Source organism: Pholcus phalangioides, unplaced genomic scaffold (genome assembly GCF_987345545.1).
Source record: "Pholcus phalangioides strain wild (caught in Gottingen) unplaced genomic scaffold, Ppha-v1.0 ptg000013l_1, whole genome shotgun sequence".
Taxonomy (NCBI): Eukaryota; Metazoa; Arthropoda; class Arachnida; order Araneae; family Pholcidae; genus Pholcus; species Pholcus phalangioides.
Genome location: NW_028301606.1, coordinates 7980700 through 7987274, shown reverse-complemented (window position 1 = coordinate 7987274; position 6575 = coordinate 7980700). Strand labels below are relative to the sequence as shown.

Sequence of the window (6575 nt, the reverse complement as noted above, 5' to 3'; positions counted from 1 at the left end):
TGAGACTCTCGCGTACAATCCATATCAGTTCTCGATACCATCTTAGAGCCCTTTCAATAAACACGACGTATTCACGTAAAAACTTTCGGCCGTGTCCTGACACAGCCTATCCTATTTTTTTTATTAACGTTTATAATCTTGTACGATGAATCTAAAGATGAGGCACCTCCAACCCTCGCGGTGCTAACCGTACCTGTACATATTATGCGTAAATTTTAAGCAGTGTTGGCCTGATTGCTATCTGTGGTGAGACTTTTTATAGAATGGAGACCGGCTTGCATTCACGTCTTAAAATTTTAGGACTACAGGTCTGCAGAAACCAGCCTCAGCCGATCATCAGTGATACAGTCTGAGGGGAATTAACCCGGGACAACAAGATGCGAGCCTACCGCGATGCCCACCAGACCGCGCAGCAACACATTTTCTTTGACTGGGAGCCTTTCTTTCTTTCTTCCTTTCAAACCGAGCACAACTCCGGTCTATCGCCATGGGCAATTACGAAGTAAGTTGTGCCAGAAGTGTTAGTGTATATTTAAACAGTGTGAGTGCGTATCTAGTGTTGTGTATGATATTTTAGTGCTGCCATCTATATTTCAGAAGTGAAGTGAGTGAAGCGTATAATGATTGAACATTTGCACCATTGTAGGCCTAATGCTCTCGGTGGCGTAACTTTTTAAAGAGGAAATCGGCTCGCATTCTGGCAAAAATTTACTTCTCCTTGGTGGGGAATCGAACCCCGGCCAACCGGTCTCCCCGACTGGGAGCCATATCAAAATTTTATTTTCGATATTTCCTCTATAATATCATTCTACAGCATACATGCTCAACCTGTAGGTTGAATGTGGACCTTGTATTAATCTGATGTAGCCTCCGACGTTTACAAAAAGCTAATTTCGTAAAAAAATTATTTAAGCGGTACATTGACAGGTGGATTAACTGACCAGCGGTGCAGTTTCACATCACTTAAGTGGCCCGAGGCGTATTTATAGATCACTCAAGGCACCAACGGCATATTCTTAGATCACCTGAGTGACCCGCGGCACAGTTCCAGATCTTTTATAGCCCGCGACATATTTACAGATCATTTAAGTGGCCCGCAGCACATTCCTAGATAACTTAAGAGACCCCGCGGCACAGTTTCAGAGCATTTAAGCATCCCTTGGTGCAGTTCCACATCACTTGAGCGGCACGGCTTCAAAACACCTAAGCGGCACGCGACATATTTCCAGAACATTTAAGTGATCCACGGTGCATTGAACAAATCACGTAAGCGACCTGCGGTGCCATTTCAGATCACTTGTGTGTCCCGCGACACGTTTTCAAACGAATGAGAAGTGGCCTGCACTCTTCCAAAGGTTGAGCATCTTTGTACTGCGGGAAATGAAAAATTTCACACCTCAATTGCCCTCGCTGGTGATTTTTTCATGATTCACTTCGATTTTAGAATCATCAAAATGCGTGTCATTCAGTTGTGGGGGGGGGGGAAAAACTTGATGTCACAAAAATTCTACCGTCATGTTTTTTTTTTATCGGCTTTTTTCCCCCTTCAGTCTTTACAATTACATTCAACCCTCGGTTTACGATCGTTTCGATTTGCGAACAACTTCCACGAACAAAAAAATGACTGTTTACGAAACTAGTCTTGGTTTACGAACACGTAAAGCAGTCTGAATTCCCCAAGTATTTCAGAAGTCTAAGATTAGAGTTTTTCCCTCACGACAGAATTTGGTCGAAGAATAATATTTCATCAGTTTAAAGTTCCACCGCCAAATACGGCTTTTCTTATTCAGTCCGTGAATCAGCAAGTCGTTTCAAACTTCATGAAGCTCTGTAAAAATGAACTTTTTCAAAGATGTTTTTGCAATAATATCTGACACGCACAGTAACTGACAGTCAGTAACTTCTGGAAACATTATTTTATCATTCTACTTCGCATAGTTCTTATTTAAAAAGCTTGGCAGCAAGTGTCTTACAGAACCATGAATTTGGCTTGGGATATATTTTGTGTTCAGATAGTATTGAAAGCGGAGATTTTGAGGGCTTTGACACCGGGATTATAGATGATACATTTTCACGAAACAGACTTTGTTTTGGCATCGTTTTCACTTTCCGTTTACATTTCATCTCTTTCGAGTAATGGCAATCATTTCAGTATTGATTACATTGGTTATGCACGGGAGCTGGTTTAAAAATTCACACAAGAAACATTCGGAGCCGCAGGAATGGATTAATTCATTTTACGTTGATGATTCGTATGGAACTTATTTCGGTTTGCGAACTGTGCTTGGTTCACGAACGGACGTGAAGAACGAATTATGTTCGTAAACGGAGGTTTGACTGCATTGACATCCAGTATTTACATTCTGAAGTTGACACTAAACAAGAAGAGCTAAGAAACTAAAACCCGAATCAAGTGCAGTATGCTGATGTTACGTAAGATTTGGAATAATCCGAGCTCGCGCGCGCGTTTTCTCGTGTTTCTGCTGATTGTGGAGCAAATTCCAAAGTCAAAGGAACGTAGATTCGCATCGCAGAAGAAAAGCCATTATCGTGCCAAAAACAATAATGAATCTAAAACGAAAGAGCTCGCTCCATTTATTTTCTTCACACTTACTGGGACAAAAAAAAAAGTTCTAATGAACACAAATAGGCTTCTTTGCAGCACAAAAACGTTTAATCCATTTCAGTCTCCAACGATCGCCAACTAGTCAAGAAATCAATTCAAAAACAATTGAGGCATCTATCTCATTGTTTTTTCAGGTGCTCAGTGACTTGACGAATTGATTCATAGCCTGATGCCCAATTCTGTGGTCATTCCTTAATTGTCTCAACAACATTCCTGATTTAATTAAAACAACTTATTGACTTCATCGATAGGGGGCGCTCATCTAGGTATGGATGTTGTTTGGTTATTAATCGTCAATGGTATTGACGTTTCCAACATTAAAGTGAAACATAAAAAATTAACAGCAGACGAGGTTAATTGAGCTGTGATATTTTTCATTCTCTAGAGTGATAATTTGGAGAAATATCGAAAATAAAATGTTAATATGGCTCCCACCCAGCACGGTGGCCAATATTAGACGCGAGGCCTGGTGCGAAAATTATAGCGGGGCCCCTTCGCAAGCAGAGGCGTTTTAAAGGATGAACAGGACCCCCCAGCACAGAGTATGAATCAAAAATGATCATCCAGAATTACTAAAGATTCTGGGATGCTTTTTCCTATCAATTCCAAATTTTAATTGATTCTGGAACACTTTCTTTTATCGATTCTGAATATTCATTGATTCTCGAATGCTTTCTTCCATCAATTCTGAACTTTCATCTTATAAATTCTTCAGAACAATGCTATACAAATACATTGGTTCTATTAACACTTTTTTTACAGATTCCCCCCCCCCCCTCCCCCCAGGAAGAGTAATTCAAGTGTTTAGCTGGAGAATCTCATCATCTCTGTTGGAATTTTTCATCATTTTCTGTATTGCCGGGTATCCCAATAATATTGAAGCACAATAAGATTTATTGTAACCCGATGACTTGATAATAAATGTAATCAGAAAATAATTGAGATTACCGGGGACCGCAAGAATATGGCTGGTCGGAATGTTCTATTTTGTAGGCGAATTCTATTTTTTCTTCAAGTTCTGAGTTTTGCTCGTTTGGATTTCTATATCTTTTCCTTTCTTTGAAATTTCCCATTTTTTTTATAAAACTTGATATTCTTAAAGTTTTTCTCTCCCAAAAATTTTTTTATATCTGTTTTCTTCTTTCAAATTCTACATTTTCCTCGTTGAAATTTTAATTTTTTTTCCTCTTATAAATCTCGAGTTCAAATTTTTTTCCGTTAAAGTTTAAATTTTGCTTCAAGATTTAAAAGATAAATTTTCTTCTTCGAAGTTTTAAATAATAAATTTTGTTCTTCTGAATATTATTTTTTTCCTCTTTAACATCAAATTTTCTCTTTTTAAAAACCTTTTATTCCTTAAGATTGCATTACTGATGGATGAAATTTACATATGCGGATTATACGCTACTGTGAATCATGCGATGCCATTTTTCTCGAAGTAGGGAAATTTGTATCTGCAGATCGTAGGTTACAAGCTGGAAATTGTGATACGTTTTGAACAAGAAGACACACAACACTAAAAGAATCTGTGTTTTTCGTGTATTTGCCTTATTCGTTGGTGTCTTCTTAATATTCTTGGGCAAAGTTGATCAACTCAACAAACTTCAAGCAAGTATCTTGAATTCCCCAATACTAAAAATACGATCTGTATTAGAAATGCTTATCAAAAGGGGGGGGGGGTTGGTTACTTGTAAAAAATCTCGCTGAAGAAGATAATACTTAAAAAATCATAAAAAAATCTGTAAAAATTTATATAAACTTCATGTCATTTATTACATTCAAATATGTATATACACGGGTGTGAAGTAAGTTCTTAGACATCCTTTATCTTTTGAACCGTTGGTTACAGAAGCATATATTCAATTAGAAAAGTATCCAAATAACATGTCAATCTCAGATGTCATTTACTTTACTAGGGGCCGTATATGTATTGAGACACATAATTTAATTTTTTATACCCCCGTCCTCTAACTTCCAGTTGAAACAATGTTATCCTGTATTTCCTGATGCCAACAAAAAATTTCCACGTTTCCATGTACAATATTCACTGAGATATTCGAATTCGAAATATGGAGACAAGTCTGGAAAAAGCAGCTGTAAATGCGGAAAAAAAGTTTTTACAACTATCCTCCGTTTTTTGAATTCGAATATTTCAGTGAATATTGCACTTGGAAACGCGGAAATTTTTTTGTTGGCATCAGGAGATACAAGACAACATCTTTATAATTGGAAGTTAGAGGACAGGGGGACCGTATAAAAAATAAAATTTCGTGTCTCAATACATATACGGCCCCTAATGAAATAAATGACATATCTGAGATGGACATATTATTTGAATGCTTTCTCTAATTGAAAGTATGTTTCTATCAGGGGCCGTTCAGGTATTACGTCATCGTCGATGGGGGGGGGGGGGGTTCCGATTTGCTGACTTTTGATGACAAGGTGGGAGGGGGGTTTGGATAATGCTTACGTCAGCAACCACCCTTTATGAAAATATGAGTTGGATTCAGAGGAGCAGAGCTGATGACGAAATTTTGCTGACAAGGGAGGGGGGGGGGTCAAAAATGGCTAAAAATTTGCTTACGTAATACTTGAACGGCCCCTAACCAACGGTTCAAAAGATAAAGAATGTCTAAGAACTTAACTTCACACCCTGTATACAGTCAAACCTCGTTAGTGCGTCACCCGGTTAGCACGTCACTCCGCTTACCGGATCACTTTTTGGAAATACCAATTATCCTCAACCAGGAATTGGCACAGCTATGGCTCACTCGGTTTAACGAGTCACTCCGCTTATCAAGTCATATTTTTGTTCTCCAAAGAGTGGCTCATTAACGAGGTTTGACTGTATTCGCGCTCAAAGAAAATAATTAGAAAATCTTTCACTTTTTTTGTGATTTCTTAAAATAAGAACTTTTGTGTCAGTTCTTTGATCTCGGGGAAACTGAAAATAAACAAAAGTAATTCTTAAAATGGGAAAAAAAATTAGTTTTTCTTAATGGAAAAATACTAACAAATTTTGTAAAAAAAATTTCAAACTTTTTTTGGGAAGCGTATCTTTAAAAAGTGATAGTCATCGGCATTATTGCAGTTTCAAATAAGATCTCTTCGTCGTACATAAAAATAGCTTCACTTAGTTAGCTTTCTCTTTCTTTCTCGACGACATCAGCTCAAAAATAGCTATAAGACCTAAATTAAGCTCTCTAACTAGATCAACACGTCGGTTTCTTCGGTACCAAAAACAAATTAATACCAATTCTCTAAATAGATTAATAATTTTTGGTGGTGAATGCGAAAGATCTACTCGCAGCAGAGAGGCCAGAGGCAATCTTTACTTATTCCAAACAAATATAATTATGGTAAAATGTAAATATTTTGGGATTCTCTTTACCCTCTACAGTCCGGTGTTTATTTGAATATTATAGCAAATACATGATCGAAAAAACCATTATACCAATTTTTTCTCTCGATTTTTTTTTAGTATTTTATGATTTGTCTTTTAGTATAAATTCAGTACGAAAAATACGACTATATAAGAACAATATTTTTACCTAGAAAAGGTTGATTTCTTATTAGCGTCATTTTTGGAGAGCTGCTAAAATTTTACGTGTTCAGAGATTTATAAAATCGCATCAAATTCAGGGAATAGGAAATGAAATTCAAGGAAACAACTATTCAACTTTGCTAAGATTTTATATGTTTATAGAAAACAGAGTAAAATAAAAACAATCTATATATTTTACGCTTTTTTGGCCATTTTAACTAATTTAAAAATCCACGCCAATTAATTAAATGGCTCCGTTGATGTATTGCTTCAATTACACATCCCCATTCACATCTGTATTTTTTCTTAAAATTTAATCATGTTTTTATGCGAGCGAACCATAGATGGTTAACATTAATTCAAAATACATAAATCAGTACTTTTTATAGGGTAGTTTGAATGCGA

General features: G+C 36.7%; 1 protein-coding gene across 1 annotated transcript in view; it reads left to right on the top strand.

The window, feature by feature from the left end:
- The window catches only part of LOC149078543 (cytochrome b5-like), a 39959-nt gene that overhangs the window by 26735 nt on the left and 6649 nt on the right, over positions 1 to 6575 (top strand). The window lies entirely within an intron of this gene.